The sequence below is a fragment of the Rattus norvegicus genome, chromosome 14 (genome assembly GCF_036323735.1).
Source record: "Rattus norvegicus strain BN/NHsdMcwi chromosome 14, GRCr8, whole genome shotgun sequence".
In the NCBI taxonomy this organism is placed as follows: Eukaryota; Metazoa; Chordata; class Mammalia; order Rodentia; family Muridae; genus Rattus; species Rattus norvegicus.
Window position 1 is genome coordinate 13564382 of NC_086032.1, and position 18229 is coordinate 13582610.

Here is an 18229-nt window from a genome sequence, read left to right on the forward strand (position 1 = left end):
AAGCCCCGGGTAAAGACACTATTTTTGAAAAATGAAGCCATGTCATTCCAGGAGGTATAAATTAGCACATTAATTCAACACATGGATCCTGTGGTCACACAGGCCCAGATCTGAATTTGCTGCCTTCAAGCTCTGAGAGAAGCGGTCTCTTCATCTGTGAAGTGGAAATGTTGGTATCACTTACCTCACCAGCCTGTCACAGAAGTTTCGTGACTCATGCCCAGAAGCGCATGCCCAGAAGATGGTCCACCGCAGGTGTTCTGTAAACAGCAGCTATTCTTTGTACTGTTCTTATTGCTCAACATACCAGAAACCAGAAGATGCTGGGAAGGAGTTGCTGCTAATTGGGTCACATTTAAATACTTGTAGAAAACAGAGTATGTTCCTTTCCTATTTTCTTTTGTCTAAGATTTATTTATTTGTTTGTTTGTTTATTTATTATGTATGCAGTGTTCTGCCTGCATGTATGCCTGCACACCAGAAGAGGGCACCAGATCTCTTTATCAATGGTTGTGAGCCACCATGCGGTTGCTAGGAATTGAACTCAGGACCTCTAGAAAAGCAGGCAGAGCTCTGAACTGCTGAGCCACCTTTCTCTTCCTCCTGTCCTATTTTCCATTAAACATTGGAAAAGGAGAGAGCATTATTGCCCATACCAAGTCTGTTTTGCTCAGAAGCGTTCTCTAGATTTTCTGGAAACCCCTCATATTCAACCCAAACCTTTATGCTTTCCTTAGGGACCTGCTCGGTATCACTCTTGGCAAAGTTACAGCTGGGCTCTCTGCTCCACTTCTGCTCACGCACCCAACCCAGGTCCAAAGCTAATTTCTCTACCTCTGTCAACTCTGGGAGGGAACAAGGGAAATGATATATTTATGATTTGGATTCCGGTTTGCTGTAAGAAAAGTCAGCCATCCTAAATCCCAGAGAGTGACACCCAGATCTGTTTCCTGTACATCAAAGAACGGCTGTGGACCAAGAACAGCAGCAAAGTCGAGCATCCAAACCACAGTAATGGATCACGCACCAGAAAAATCAGACACCAGAGGAAGCTAAGGTTGTGACAGAGTGGCCAGGGCTGAGCAGAAGAAAGGTTTTGATGAAGAGCTTGATTAACTTGAGAGTCAGTGTCTAGGCTGCCCAGATGGCTGTGAAGAAACATCCGAGGGTGGTAGTTTATCAGGCTCTTCCTCACAGTTCAAGAGGCTGAGAAGTCAAACATCCAGGGCCCAGAAGATTGGGTATCTGGTAAGAGTCTGCCCCGCTTCTTCAGTGATTGTGCCTTCTTGCTGTCTACTGATGAAGGGAGAAGCCTTAGCCTAGAGAGAGAAGAGAGGGGTTACATGCCTGTAAGAACTGGTGGCTCAATGGTTGAGAGCACTGACTGCTCTTCCTAGAGGTCCTGGGTTCAACTCCCAGCAACCACGTGGTGGCTCACAACCATCTGTAATGGGATCTGATGCCCTCTTCTGGTGTGTCTGAAGATGGCTACAGTGTATTCATACACATAAAATAAATAAGTAAATCTTTAAAAAAAAAAAAAAAAAAGAACTGGGGACCAGTGGCCAGCGGCGAACTAAGGAAACGAATGATCTGAGAAATGCAGGAGGGGCACAGGGAACAGATGAACAAGGAGAACGGGGACACTGAGCAAACAGGGGACTGAAGCATGGGTCTAGGAAAGCCCCATCTCCTAGCTCTGTGTGTGTGCGTGTGTATGTGTGTGTGTGCGTGCGTGCCTGCATGCATGCATGCGTATGTGAATATGTGTTGAGGTGCACAAGTATGTGTGGTGTGCACACTTGCACACCCACATATCCACTCGTGGAAGCCAGAGGTCAATGTCCTGTATCTTCTCTCCACCTTGTTTTTGACACAGGGTTTCCAGGAATCCTTAGGCTCCGCCTGTGTCCACCACCCTGGGATTACAGGCATAAGGCTGTTACGTGGATGCTGGGGGCTGGAACACGGGTCCTCCAGTTTGCACAGCAAGTGGGTCACTCATGAGTCATGTCCACAGCCCTCTGTTTTGTTTTGATAACCTAAACTAATTGTACATACTTATGAAGTATGATGTGACACCCGTACCTACTGTACAGTGATTAAACCAGGAGAGTTAGCATGTCTGTCACTTCATACTTGTCATTTCCTTGTAGCAAAAACATTTTTAAAATTGTTCAGCTATTTTTTTCTTAGATATGTTTGGGCTATTCAATCTTTTTTGTTTCTGTATTTTGAAATATTATATTGCTGCTAACTAGAGTCACCCTTCAGAGTTATAGAACATCAGAGCTCAGCCCTACCAGTTAATCGCAGGTTTTGTAACTTTGTACCTATTAGCCAATCTGTATCCCACCTGCCCCTCCCTCTCTTCTTCCCGTGGTCTCTGGCCACCATTTTATGCTCAGCTATTGTGGTGGTTTGAACTAGACATGACTCCAGCCTTTGAACCCGTGCCTCCCAGCTCAGTTTGCACACTCTGCTTTGTGCCTGCAGTATGTGTTTGCTGCCATCCATGTCCACCGTGATGGTCTCTGAACCGGTAAGTGGAAACAACCCCTTCCTTGTACAAGGTGCCATGGTCGTGGCATTTTATCACAGCAAGAGAAAAGTAACTAATGCGCCAATTCTTTGAAGTTCACTATGTTTAGCTTCTATGAATGAGAACATGGGTTATTTCTCTTTCTGCGCCTGGCTTAATTTATGTAACATAACATCTTAAAAGGCTCACGTTGTAAAGGACAGGAATTCGTGGGTGAATAGTGTGTTCTATGCACAATCTTTTCTTTCTCATTTACCCATTGATGGGCACTTAGGCAACATCTTGGCAGCTGCAAAAGTGATGTATAAACCTGGGGGTATCTGTCTCTTCCACAAAGTTCTCTCATTTCCTTTTGACGTACAGCTAATAGTGGTTGAGTCCAGGGCCTCATGAGATATATCCTTATCGTCGACCATTCTAGACCCTTGAGACTATTTTCTGCATTGCTATCTCAACTAACTTACATCTTTTATAAGACAGGGTTTTCTACTCATATAATAAAGTTAAAGCCTTATTACAAGTATTATAATTTGAATATGAAGTGTCTCCCACAGGGTCACATGTCTGAACATTTGGCCCTTGCCTTACAGAGCTCATTTAGAATATTTTTGGAGTTTTGTGGACACAGGCAGAACCAGCTTTAGGACTGTAAAGAGAGCCTCTGGCCAAGTTCTCTGCTTCTGAATTACCACCACAGTGTAACAAACCAAACCATGTTCTTACATTACAGCCATGAGCTGCACCTGACTCTGTGCCTTCCCCCTAAAATGGATGTTATCTCCTAAAACATGGTCCAGGATAAACCCTTCTTCCTCCCCAGTTTGCATCAGGCATTCTGTTGCAGCCAGAAGAAAAGTAACAAATACAGAAAACTAGTACTTAAACATAGGGTCACTGCTGTAAAAATAAAAACTGATCGTATCATTTACACATTGTTGGAACTGGATTGCTGAGGGAGTGTGGGAAAGTCTGGAACGATAGGCTAGAGAAGGCCCTGAATTCTGAAAGAGAGATTAATGGGTCCTTCTGGTGGGTGTGGGCAGTAATGGCCATAATATATTAAAGACCGACAGTTAAAATCATGCCTGATGAAGAAAAGATGAATTATATTCCTCTAAGATTTGGAACGAATGAAGGATGACCACTTTCAACATTTCTACTTACCGTAGTACTGGAAATTCTACCCAAAGCAACTAGACAAGAAAAGGAAAAGAGATCCAAAAAGGAAAGCAGAAAGTCAAACTATTGTTGTTTGAAGAACTGATCTTAATATAGAAAACTGAGCCAGTACACACCTTTCATCACAGCATTCATCAGACAGAAACAGACAGACAGGCAGACAGACAGTCAGTCAGAGACAGAAAAAACAGACACCAAAATATGTGGGCTCACTATGTTTTCAAGATATATAGTTAGTGTACAAAAATTGCCAACATTTTCTTTGCTAATAGTGAATTATCTCTAAAAAAGAAATCAAGAAAAATTCCATTTACAATAGCTACAGAAATACCTAGGAATAGTTTAAGGAGGTGAAAGATCTCTACACCAAACACTATAAAACATGGATGAGAGAAACTGAAGACAAAACGAACGAAACAGAAATACCAGAGAGATGTCTCTGCATTGTGGGTTGGTGGAGACAATCATTTTAATTATATGACGTTTAAATAATACCGGACCTTTGCTTTTCAAGTGTTAAGTGCAGTCTGTAGACAATACATGAAAGTATGTATTTTGATTATGGGATGGACAATGAATCTTATCGATCCTGACAGTTCGAATGTGCTGTGTTTGTAAATGGAAAGGAATGGAGATGGACCAAAGGTGAGAATAGAGGCATTGATGGCCTCACCTGTTAAGATGGGCCATCAAAGATAATGCCTCTGGTTAATGAAACTAAAACTGAAGGTGTGGTAACGAGTCTTAAAATACTAATATGGTAGAGTGTCAGGAAACATCTTACTTCTCCCTATAGGAGAGCTCTAGGTAATGCCCAAAGTGACAAGGGACACAATGACTGAAGTGGCTGCAATGCCAGGAACACATGACATGTGGTTGACCAGAAAGCCATACAAGGAGGAGATGGGCAGGGGGAGGAACATTACTCCCAGTCACAGGCCCACGTCACTGATATAACAATTATATATAGGTAAGAGGGATAAGTGATCAGGAGAAAAATGGAACTTTTTTAAAGTTAGGAAATTGGAAAGAGACAAAGTCAAAGAAACAAGGGATACTATTGCTTCCAGCAATCTGGCTCTCCTGTCAAATCACAGGTCTATTCCTACAAGGTCTCATGTTGTATTCGGTGACTTATAACTGTGGCTGTTTATTGCAAAGCACAACACAAATTTCCATAAAAATCATTCCAATCAAAATACTTAAAAAAAATCACAACCACGATGAAATACCACCCTACACTGACTAAAATGGCTATGGGGATAAAGTTTATTGCATAAAACACACAAAGATCTGGGTTTGACCAGGGGAAAAAAAGAGAAAGATTGACTAGGTTAAAAAAATATTGTCTTTGGGGAAGTAAGTTTGTTTTTTATCAAATAGCATCTTCTTTCATGCAAATTCCATTGTGCAGTATATAAAATTTCAAAAAATAGGAGATGGAAAAAAAAACAGAAAGAAAAGAAAGCCAAAAGATGCTTTTCTTTTCTTAAAAAAAGAGAGGCTGTTTTTAAAAGGGACCTGGAATGTGAAACATCTCAATTTGGCACATGACGCGCTTTCTCCTCCCAAGTTCATCTCATGCCTTGATCTGTCTCTATGCCAAGGGGCTGGAAGACAGGGCAGCTCTTGGACACTTCCCAGTTTGATCTGGATTTGCACCATGAGAATTCTTGATCTTCATCACCCTTAGCCTATGTGCAATTCTCAGCACTTACTGCTTATCATTGCAACGTTAGGATAACGAGACACCAGTTGCCATAAACGTCCATTTATTTTAATCATGTTGAATGATTTAGAATAAATAATTCCTGTTTTGAAAAGTTTTGGGGAGTAAAGTTTATGTATTTATGTGTTTGAATAAGTTTCCATCTTTTTAGAATAGATGTAAACGCTACTCACTTTTTAAAAATCACTTTGTCCGTTGGATTCCCTTCTCTTTTTTATTCAGAAAATTGTACTAGGGAAGGTTGAAGTCATAGGCGATGGACAGGTTAAATTTAAAATCCAGGGTTTTCCTCCAGGTTCAACATTTTTCTTAATACTGCCCAGTTACCTCAAAGGATTTCAGGTTCTTTCTTGGGAGTCCCTGAGGTTGCCCCATGTAACACTTGCCTTTCAAAAGAAGGGAGGGGAGAAAGGAAGGGAGGGAGGGAGGGAGGGAGTGAGGGAGGGAGGGAGGGAGGGAGGGAGGGAGGAAGAAAAGAATGAAGGAAGGAGAGAGAGAAATAAAGAAACAAACAAAGAGAAAAATGTTCTTCATTGGCTAAAAAGTAGAAGAGTGGCTCCTGCTAGGCAGGAAGAGAAATGCAGCCTGTGTTAGCTCCAATGAGGAATAGATAAGGAATGAATGAATGAATAAATAAATAAACAAACTAACAAATAAAATAACTGTGTAGCTGGGCTCCTGGACAGGGACTGATATGGGACTTTTGTGAGTGATTTATTTTGCTCTTTTATTTAAAGCATTCTTTATTTTTAAACCATTTGATTTAAAGCCAAATTACAAACTTGGCAAATTTCATACTGGGCAATTTTTATATCCCCAAAAATGTCCTTCCATTCTCATCACCAGCTTCAAAAATGAAATCAACCCTTCTTCAGGACACTGGCCAAATCGAGGGCATCCAGAAGCAACCTAAGACTTCCAAATATATCCAAACCAATCCCTTCATGCTCCAAAAAAAGCAAATCTTCTCTCCATACCACTGTCCCGAGGAACTCCTCCAGTGCTCCTGAGGTCACTTCTTTTCAAACTTTGTCAGTTTCTGGGCTGGCTACTTTACAGCAATTAAAATTAGTCAACCAGCTGCCTCAGAAAATTTCCCATAGAATATTTTTAATATTTCTGTTTTGCCTAGTCATAACATATACCCTAAGGCCAGTGAAATGGAAAAAAGGAGGAAGACTGAACAAAAAGGAGAAGGAGGATGGGGAAGAGGAGTGAAAGGAGGAGGGGGAAAGGGGAGAGAGGACAGGGAGCTGGAGAAGAATGAGGAAGAGGAAGAGGAAGAGGAGAAGAGGTGGGAAAGGAAGAGGAGGAGGAAGAGGAGGGGAGAAGGAAGAGGAGGGGAGAAGGAAGAGGAGAAGTGAGGGAAGAAAGAGGAGGGGCAGTTGGAGAAGAATGAGGAAATGGAGGGGGAATAGGAGGAAGAAGAAGAATAATCAGGGAATGAAGAGGAGGAAGAGGAAGAAGATGAGGAGGAGACAGTGGTTTAACAAGCTGACACCCATGAACTTTGACAGGAGTGCATTTACAAAAAGAATCTGTATAGGGATAGAGGAAGAGCAAACAAATCCTGCTAAAAGGCAAATTTGGCAACTGAGTGAGAAACTGAATATTAAAACCTAGTGCCTTTGAGGCATGTGGCGAGCGCCACACAGACTGAGTCCAGAGTCACGAGTGGAAGACGGCCTTTCTTTATGATGATAAGGATTATGCCATCTACCTACTGAGGACCATCTTTAACTCAGTCAGCACGGATACGTTCTTCTGAGCTGACTCTCCCACCAAGTGCAAGGATTGAGGAAACACCTTAGTCCAAGCCAACCTATCCATTCTGTCCCTTGTCACCATGGCTGTTTCTGGTTGATCAATATCAGTGGTCCTGTAATCTAGACTCCCTTTGGTTGAACTTGTGAGGAACACCATGGCCACCCATAGAACAGCTCCTAGATCCTCAGGATGGGGCCATCACCTCCCTGGAGCGTACCGAACACTGAGGGAACCTCAGTTTGGCTAGCGGTCCTTGGGCTACAAATCCAAATCCAAAGGAAACTTCTGGAGTTTTCATTCATGACCTAGGTATCCTCCATCTCTGATTTTTAAAAAGTAATTAAATAAATTTAGCTTTTGTATTCCGTCGCTGACAACAGAAGGGGTCCAAACCGATACACAACACCCACTTCATTTCCACGAAAGCCTTTGTGTCAGCTGTAAGATATGAGAGCAGAATTCCGGCCTCTTCGGTTGAGAGGTAACTCGCAGATTCTGTTGAACGAGGCCTTGCTGATATGTAGTCAGGACAAATGGAAGCAATAACGTTCTCTGTAAAATACGAGAGTCGGCAACATCACTGTACTGCTTGAGGACATTATTGCGATCCGAAGCCCTTCACACGGACGTCACTGACCACCAGTGGGACCAAGAGTGTTTCCAGCAATCCGAGGTCAGCAGTGCCCACCAAGTCACATGGAGAGAGAGCAGTTTATTTATGTAGACAATCAGGATTCAGTAATTAAACTTGAGTCACGGATGGCGTTTCACTTCATATGCAGTGCGAATCAGTATGGAGTAAGTTGCCAGCGATTCGGGACTGATAATAAAACAACATGGTTGTTTTTAAAAACTGGATGGAAAAGTAACGGGCTGCTCACTGTAGATGAAATGCACCGTATCCTGTTGGCTTCACGGATCAGCTTCGTGTTTTAACTCCACCCCCACCATGATAGGAATTGAGTAATGCAAGACTTCACATGTATGAGGCTGGTGCTCTGTCACCGAGCTGGTCGTTAATGCCCTGGATTAAGTCTTGATCACTTTAAGGACAGCATTGATGGAAGGAAAAGCAAACGAGTATTTTTTTTTTCTCGGCATCTGTTAATTTATCAGCTACGAGGCTTTCGGGAGCACCTACATGATTTAAACTGAGCTGACTCAGAGACTGAGGGCATTTGCTGATTCACATGCTAGGGAGACCAGAGGGAAAACTTCAGGGTAAACCGACTCAAAGGTTTGTAATAGAACCAGGGCCATTGCTTCTGCTTAGTCAGAATTGTTTTATGTGCATGGGTAATTTGCCTGCAGGAACGTCTGTGTACTATATACATGCCTGGTATCCAGAGAAGCCAGGAAAAGGTACCAGATCCCCTGAACTGGAGTGAGCAATGGTTAATAGATGCCCTGTGGGTGCTGGGAGTTGAACCTGAGTTCTCTGGAAGAGCAGTCAATGCTCTTAACAACGGAACCATCTCCCCAGTCCTCTTGTTTCCGTTTCGGTTGTTGCTGGTTTTGTTTTCTTCTGTTTTCTTGGTGTTTCTTAGAGTAGCAAAGTGGAAAAACTAAAAGCATTCTCATTTACATGGGGTGGAGGATGGCTTCTCTTCCTTTCAACTATAAAACCAAATTATGTTTCACACTGACTAGCCTTGCCCATTTCTTTAAAAAAAAAAATTAAAAACTTTCCGTGGACAAAGACATCACCATATGAATTTTCAGCTGGGATAAACTGTCGGTGCCTGATTCAATGGCATGGAGAAGTCTAGGCTAAAGACAATCCACTTCTGGAGCTGGGGGAAAAATTGACCCTTTCATCCATAGAGTTCCTACCTAAAGCCAGGATGAAGTAGCCTATAAGAGAGCAGCTATCAGACACTTTATGACCGGGTGCCTGGCTGGAGCTGAACCACAAGCTGGGCTGGCAGCTCTGCAGATTGCCCTGAAGCCAAAGTATAGAGATTTCAGTGAAAATGTACTTTTCTCTCTAAGTACATTTGGAGAAAGTTATGCAGAGTCACCTCCTGTGAGAGCCACAATCCCGAAGCCTGGCACAGCTCCACAGTGATTTCCCCACAGGAACTAATGGAAACAAGGGAGAGATGGATTCTCCTAGGACACGCATCTATTACCATTATTGCATGATTTTATTATAATGTTATATTTTCTCAAGATTGTTTCTTATTTCATAGTATGCCCTCTCCAGAACGACTAACACAATGTTAAGGTATCTGGTCTTATTTTTTGCGTGTCTAATTGCTATTCCAAACACACTGAATTTAGGCCTATTTTCTTAGCCCTATCATTTGGACCACCTTCAAATGGGTGTCCAGACAAGATGACTTTTGGATGCTAAGAACATTTCAGATCATAACAGTGAGTGTAAAAGCAAAACAGCCGTAAATATACAGTATCTATTAAAGACACCTTTAGTGCCTTAGAATACTTTAGTCACATTCCCTAAATTCATTTCTAATTACTATTGATGAACAAAAGAAAAATACACCTTTGGTCATTGTTGCTGGCTCCCAGCCCACTCCTAAAACCTGTATAACTCCCTTGGAAGCATGGACATTAGGGTATATTTTGTTGTGCTGTTTGGTCCTTGGCCCTCGTTCCCAACCAAACCAAACCAAAACAAAACACAAAAAAGGTTCTTAATCTTTTGGAATGACCCAGGGGACAGGAGTGTTTTGTTTCAGCGAGGTGGTTCTTGGTGACTCCTTAAGTAGAGACCAGTCGTCAGAAAGACCATGGCTAGAAGCATAGGACTTTAATCCTTACCTCTCATCCTTTGGAGGGAAGAGAGGAGCTGGAAATGGAATAATCCACTGCGCCTGTGCAATGGGTCCTCGTGAAACCTCAACCCTTTGAATCCGACAGCTCCAGGGGAAGTGGGCAGAGAAGACGTGAGAGCTCACTGCCCATCCTGAGCCCCTGTCGGATGCGACTCTTCAGCGTGGCTTCCTAAACGTTACTGCGTGCATTAAGCTGTCCAGCAAGTGAACTGTTCTGTGTTCTGAGAGGCACTCGAACAAACGACAGGCCTAAGGGGAGGGTTGGGGAAGCTCAATTACATATGGCCAGTTGCTCAGAATCGCGCAGATGGCAACATGGCCTTGTGGTCATATCCGGATGGGAGAATCTTCTGATAACCGCCCCTTACTGGGGATTGACTGTGGTTAGTTTCAGAACAGAACTGAATTGTAAGCCACCTGGTTGGTGCCGACAGAGAATCCAGCAACTCTGCAGCATGGTGCACCTGGATCTATGGAAAGAGAAGGGAGGCTGAGATAAAAAGCAATGCCTTCCTATTTCCTCTGTAGACCGACTTGGCTTTTTGTGTTTCTGTGTTTGGGTCTCCTTCAAACTGTTAAGCTTACCTGAACTACTAAATTGCTCAACAAATACTTGTTGGATGAATGTATCATTGTTACACAGTAAGTGGCAAATTTGTCTGGAACCAGGATGGAGGCCCCATCACGACAATCTGAATTTCTTAGGACCTGAAAATACTGTCCAGATTTAATATGATTGCTGTGTAATCTGATAGCTACGGCCCACAGGTAGTTATTGGACACTTGAAATGTAGCTGGTGTAAAGCCACTAAATGGAGCTGTATTTTTAGCTGATTTGCATTTAAATACAAAGAAGCAGATTTGCCGGGTAACTGCCAGAGAGGACAGAGGACTGGCAATTGCTTCCAGAGGTCCTCTTGTTCTTTGCCATGTTCTACTGAAGTATCTATTCAGTAACAGACTGTAGATGCAACTAATTATTAGTCTGTCTGGGAAGCCTGGGCTAAGCGCAATCCCAACGCCAGGCACTATACCAAGTTTTTGTTTTATTTATTTAATTTCTTTTATTTATCAGAGTTAAGGCTGAGAACAACAGGCAGGTGGAACCAAAAAGTTATTCCTGGTGTGGTTTCCTTGGGGCGTGTTTTTGATGAGCGCTAAGCACAGATTTTTTTTTTTTTTTTTTTCTTCACTGCTGGTTGGTTTAGGTGAGCTGCGGGGCCTGTGATTGAAAATGCATGTGACAGTTTCTAACCCAGGCCTTTCAGGTTCATTTACATGTAAATAAGGCGAAACCTACTACTCTGAGACAATCATTCGTGTCTATGAAAGCATCTTTAAATCTTTTATTATGTGACGATTCCGTTTATAAGTAGAAAAAGAAATACGCTCTTCCGCGCCTGTCGGTGTTCAGGTTGTAAAGATGAAGCCTCTGGTTTCACATCACTAAAATTAAACCTGCTTTGCCTGCATACACCTTGTTCCGGGTGGTTTAACACTTGCGTCACCGGTGAGCAGGTGCCAGGGGTTCTATTCTCAGCTCTCCCGCTGACTCAGACTCGGACCTCAGGAAGGTTCAGGTAGATTTAGATACAGGCTCCCGAATGTGCAATCAGAAGGAAGGGCTCGCTCCAGGCTTTGCGCCTCCTCTTGAGAGTCCCACGGCGTCCAAGGAACAAGCTGGAGTTCCGCCACACGCCATGTTGACAAATTCCTGGGGCTTCCCTGGAACCACTTCCTAGCATCACTACCCCAGAGAATCGTCCTTCATTTCTTCTCTCCCACGTGTGTTCCTCTTCTCTCTCTGCTCATGCGCAGTGGTTGTTTCTCTGACATAGACCAATTAATTAATGTCAAGCATGACGGCAGTATCCTTCCAGGTCTTCATGTAAGTAAAAGCAGGTGAGAAGCCTGCTATATCATTGCTTCAACCTGATGAACGCAGCTGAGCACACTGATCTTTTCTTCGTTTGCGCAGAACTGGCGTTAACCGGAGGACACACACATATACCTGATTTGCGAGAGACACTCCCCCCACCCAGTCCCGACTTCAATTTACTGCTTTCCACTCTGCTTCCAGTGAGATCCAACTTGCGTCTACTCCTTTTTCTTTTTGTTTTTTTCATCTTTATTAACTTGGGTATTTCTTATTTACATTTCGATTGTATTCCCTTTCCGGGTTTCCGGACCAACATCCCCCTAGCCCTTCCCCCCTCTCCTTCTCTATGGGTGTTCCCCTCCCCATCATCCCCCCATTACTGCCCTCCCTCCAAAATCACGTTCACTGGGGGTTCAGTCTTATCAGGACCCAGGGCTTCCCCTTCCACTGGTGCTCTTACTAGGATATTCATTGCTACCTATGAGGTTGGAGCTCAGGGTCAGTCCCTGTATAGTCTTTGGGTAGTGGCTTAGTCCCTGGAAGCTCTGGTTGCTTGGCATTGTTGTTCATATGGGGTCTCGAGCCCCTTCAAGCTCTTCCAGTCATTTCTCTGATTCCTTCAACGGCGGTCCCGTTCTCAGTTCAGTGGATTGCTGCTGGCATTCGCCTCTGTATTTGCTGTATTCTGGGTGTGTCTCTCAGAGATCTACATCTGGTTCCTGTCGGCCTGCACTTCTTTGCTTCATCCATCTTATCTAGTTTGGTGGCTGTATATGTATGGGCCACATGTGGGGCAGGCTCTGAATGGGTGTTCCTTCTGCCTCTGTTCTAATTGCATCTATTTCTAAAGTTGACGTGTGACTGAAGCCTTCTACCTGTTCCAAGACTCTGGGTTTGTGGTCAGAGCTCTTGCGAGTCCTAGGGAGCCAATATGTCCAGTAGCATTAGCAAAAGCGCCGTCCCTGTGGACTCCAAGGATCAGACGGAAGCCAAGAACAAACTGGTCCCCATAAGCCAATTTTCAAGGGCACGTCTTTAAAAGTTAAATTTCCCAACCACAGCGTTTATGCTGTGTGAAATGAGCTGCTGCTGGCGGCTTATGAACAGAAGAACAACAAATTAGACTTAGCTTTTAAAGTCCCTCTGGGGGCTGGAGAGATGGCTCAGTTGGTAAAGTGCTTACTACACAAGCGTGAGGACCTGCACAGCATCTCTAGCACCCATGTGAAAAAGATGGGCAAGCAGTATGAGGTCGTCTGTAATGCCCGGGCTGGGAGGCACATGTTATAAGGGCTCTGGGGCTCCCTGGATAGTGAGGAAAGCCAAATCAGCAAACTCCAGGCCAACGGAAGAGCTTGTCTCAAAAACAGGCTTTTGAGGTGTGACACTGTTCTTTAGTTTCACTCTCACGGGCGCACAAACACAGACAAAACAAACAAATAAAATTCTGGTTTCTGGGGTTTCTGGAGTCTTCAAGTATTAGTTATCCCTACACTTCCTATCACTGTGTGTGTTCCTAAGAGTAAGCTTTCATTCTTCCTCTATCTGCTGACTTCCTCTTCTTCCCCATTAGCGGCAGGAGCCATCCCAACTTCCGCATCCTCCCTCCCTTTATCTACTGGCTCCGCCTGCTGACCAAGCACCTCTCTTCTTGGCTTCTTTGCAACCAATGGTCAGAGTCAAGCACAAACGACTCCTTACAACATTAAAGACGTATTGATACCTTGTCCTCTTGACTCGGTATTGAGCTCTGAATTTGTTTGATTTGACAGGGACTAGTCATTCCTTTCTCCGGGCTGAGGCTGCTCAAATCTGTGAGCCCTCCGTTCTGCACACTGGTGCCCTGACCTCTGCTGAGCCCATCGCCCTTGCTCCTCACTTGCACGTTCACGTCCTCATAAGGACTTTTCCACCGGTTTTCTGTGTGAGTTTTGGCTGTGCTAGCCTATTGTGGTTGTTTAGCTCTTCCCATAATTATAGACAGCCTGGAAAATACACATAGGTTTAAAGAGGATAAGTATTCAAAAGCATCTATGATCCGCCAATCAAATATGAACATATTTTATAAAAGTTATGAGCATAAACATATAGTTTTGTAAAATTCAGGAAAGCATAAACATTATTATCCTGCCTTTTACCTTCACATTACACGATGTGTACCTCTCTAATCTCGTTAAGTTAGTGTGATTGCGAGATTCCCCTGTGGTTCCATCACTATCGAATCAGCCTCTGATGTAAGAATATTGACTGCTCCAGGTTTTATGATATTGCAATCATATTCTAACAAGTGATTCATACATAGATGACTGAATGTTATCTCTGGCGATTTCATTTTGTTAAACTCTTGGAAGTAGACTTACTGGCTCAAAGGATAAAAATATATTAAGGGTTAAGGGTAGGATAAGAATAAAAATATATTAAGGAATATATTATATCTACACACACACACACACACACACACACACACACAAAACGGGATAAGACTCTAAATGAAAAAGTTAACTATCACAAGAGGATTGTCAGAACCCTCATGATCTCCTGAGCAAGGGCACAAATCAAGTTGAGGCGGGTTCTAGAAACCTTTTGGTAAGGCATTCAGCCCTTTAAACTAATTTCTAAAGAGACCTGCCCCTGTCAGAGTATGTTAATTGGCGATGACTTTGGCTATGAGCACAGCAGATGGAGAAGTACACCTGGCTTCACACGGTTCCTGGCTTCAAGTTCTCCTTTAAAACTAGCAGCAGACGTGGCAAAAACTATAATCATTTCCAACCTGCCTCAGTCGGGGCAGTGAGGTAGCCGTTGACCCTTGCTCTGATTCCTAATTAAATTTGAAGGTTATACTAACTCTGAAGAGTGGCTATTGAATGGACATGAGAAATCTGTAAAACATTAGCGCCGTATAGATCCCAGAAAGGGGGCGGCACAGAAAGCCCAGGCACACGCACTGTCAGCAAAACAGGGCGATTTTATGCAGACACATCACAGAGAGAACCAGAGGGGTTTTTTTCCCTTTGAATTTTCTATGCTAATCGCTTCTGTATGATCATTCTCCTACCACTGCACATTGATCCTTGGAAGATACCCAGGATATAAGTCAAAATACCTGTTATTTTTCAGAGACGGCAACACAATTTCCTGTGTCTCGACTCATCTATTTATGTGCAATTCATTCCCTTTAACTTTTACTTGAAGGCTTCCTATGAAGTAGACATTGTGCTTTATTGATTTGCAAAGGGAATACAGACAGAATCTATGACCTGGAGGGAAGGCAAAACTCTCCTCACAGAAGCAAAGGCTACGTTGCTAATGTGTCTGAGCACGCTTAGGGGGCAATGAAATCGGTAATGTATTTGGGAGGAAGTGAGCTACACAAAGCCCTGAAGCCAGCACCTAGGAGGCCAACAGGAGAAATGCACTAGAATGTTTACAGGCCGTAAACCGTAATCTGGGAAAATGGTATGAGTCTACAGTCATGTAATCTAATTCAGAGTCCTCACACTCACACCCAAACCAAAGCTTGCAAAGATGAGGACTCTTAGACCCCTCTCTCATGAAATAATCGCTCTTTGTAAAAGCTCACGGTAAACAACGGTTTTTATGTAACTACAATCAGTGACTTCGTTTGCATAATAGAATGCCATATCATGCATGAAACTAACTGGTCCAAGAAAGACAGATTTAAATGAGCAGATCTGCAAGCAGTTGTGGCTGCCTTAGGGAAACATCCATCAACACTGGGTGATTAGGTGATAGGCTAGAGGGTTTGAGGGTGATGTAGACACTTTCCCTCGTGTCTCTTCTTCGTGTACTGTTTACTTCCACCTGGATGTAAAGTAGGGATGGAGAAGTCGTAGACATCTATTCCTCACCTCTGTACAGCACTGATGAAAGCCTTTCTTGGGAGATAATGCTGGCATATGCAAGGTATGATGCTTATATATGTTACTTCCAAGTCTTTTTTTTTCTTAACCTGAAGCATGCTAATTAGATATTACTGACATTAAATACTCATAAGCTTGAGTCTCCCTAAAATGTAAACATCTAATTGCCACTCACTTTTAAGCTGCTAGTCTTATGTCTTTGTGGGTGTCCAGACAGTCTGCGAACCATTGTAACTTCAAAGACGTGAATGGATGTCCCTGTAGCCAAACATGTTTGTGTTTTAACTTTCGCCCAGCTGCTATATCACAGCTGAAGCAATCTCTCCATGCAGCAGTTAGAGACACTGGCCCTTTAACCCTCCCAATTGCCCTGACTTTGATCTATCAGGAAGTGAGTCTTAAGAAATGAATCGAGTTCACAGAATAGATACTAGTGGGATCAATAGATAGTCAGCATCATTGTACTCCTATTGCCTGCCGCCGAGAGGCTGGCGTCTAAAGCAGAATGGTGACCAACGGCACTTCTGCCGTTGAAAGGCCTTCCTTTCTAGCCGTGTCATCTATTTTTTTCGGTAGATCAATTTTTGTTTATCTTCCTTCCTAATCCCTCCCACCTGTGGTTGAAGGAGTGTGGCTCAGCAAGTTGGGATCAGCTGGTCTCTTGAAGCAGCTGCTGCTGGGTTGGTATGGGCAGCCACGTGTACACAGACACTTGACCCCTTCAAGGAGATTGTTCTCACAGTGTTTGGTGGGAGCTACTGTGGCTTACTCACTGAATAGCAACTCAAAAGGGATCATTTCCCAACCCTTGGAGCCATTCACTGCATGGTGACAGGAGGTCCAGTCAAGAAGATCAGACTCTCACCTCAGCATAATCTTGTAAGTCAAGTCCCAAGTTGTGTGGACTCCCACTTCATTTGCTTTGCAAGAAAGGAAGGTAATGTGCTTCCTTTTCTCCCTCTGGCATTGCTCAACTTGGACCTTATAGTAAACCCGCATTGTCATACTGTTTAGAATGGGGAAAACCACACAAAGATAAAAACACTCTTCGAATTGGGAGGAGGGTTGCAGGGAGAAAGATTCAAAATAACTCTGAAGGAAACTTCGTTTTCCCTGACTGAATAACTGTCCATTTCTGGGCTCCTTTGATGACTTTGATACAGTTAAGATGTCTTTTTTGGTCTCCCTTGGAGCTGGGTGAGGCACTCCTAAACTAACTGCTACCTTACTCAACTTAATGCTTACTATGCAAACAGATAAGTGAGTGTGCATTAAGGTTTTATGACTAATCCCAAGAAACAGTGATTCTTGTAGAAGCTAGGGGTGTAGCCCAGGGACAGAGGCAGAACTATTATGGCACATGTTACATGAAAATCTGCTCCAGTCCCTGCTCGGGCTCCCCACATCCCCATCCTGCACAGAAGGAAACGGATACATCCCTGAGTCCATGACAGTATGGATTCTACTTGCTTGGGTAGTAACTCTCACTTCTCTCTTGCCCACCTCTACAGCTATATGGGATGTATTATGTCCTCAATTTTTATCTTTTTTGGCTGTGTAGCTCTCAACCAGATGTAGATCTCATCTGTCATTCCCTTTAAGAGACTGGAGGCCCTGGGAAGTTTAAAGGTCTGGTGAGGTGGGTGGAGTGGGGAGGGGACATCTTTGTGGAGACCAGGGAAGGGGAAGTGTTGATGTGGGGGGAGGAGGTATGAGATGTGGAACCCTTGGGGGGGGGGGTGGACCAGGAGGGGAATACAATCTGAAGTGTAAAATATATATATATATTGAAAATTTCCTTCTAATCCAACAAATATTCATCCAAGCTGAACCCTCTGTAAACCTTGCACTAATATCTCTATTATCAACCCATGATTATGTCCATGTAAAATCCATTTCTTTGAAGGCAAAGACTGGGTATGTCTTTCTCACTTGATGCTTAGGAGTACAGAACATGATTGTTGAATCAGAACTACCGAGTCAGAGACCTGTGGGTGCCTGGGGCTCACTAGCTCCTAGCTTAGCATTTTTGGTAAGCTCTAGCTAGACCCGTGAGAGAGTCTGTCTCAGAAAACAAAGTGAAGGGCTCCTGAGTGACAGCTCCAGTTACTGGCCTCTGGGCTCCACATACATATGCACATCCATGGTCATACACACATGTACCAATTAAACACTTGAGTAGACACACTTTTAGAAATGTTTGTCTGTGGCAATTCCGTCTGTATTAGCAGCCTTTCAATTCAGTGGTGGCTAATAGTACTGATCAATTTGATCAGACTTAGTATCACCTAGGAGCAAGCCTCTGGGCACACCTGGGAAGAAATGTCCTGATTAGCTTAATTAAGGTGGGAAGACTCACCTTGAATGTAGATGGCACCACTATCTGGACCAGGATTCTGGACTGCAGGGAAAAGAGATCACAAGCTGGAGACTCCATGCTCCTTGCTCTGC

The 18229-nt window shown here is 43.5% G+C and overlaps 1 long non-coding RNA gene across 1 annotated transcript in view; it reads right to left on the minus strand.

The window, feature by feature from the left end:
- Positions 1-393: 393 nt before the first annotated feature.
- The window catches only part of LOC120096573 (uncharacterized), a 29811-nt gene continuing 11975 nt past the window's right edge, over positions 394-18229 (minus strand). Inside the window, exons 2-3 of the long non-coding RNA XR_005493166.2 lie at positions 18138-18179; positions 394-1319 (exon numbers count right to left, since the gene is read on the minus strand). This is a non-coding gene — a long non-coding RNA (uncharacterized LOC120096573). The remainder of the gene's footprint in view (positions 1320-18137; positions 18180-18229) is intronic.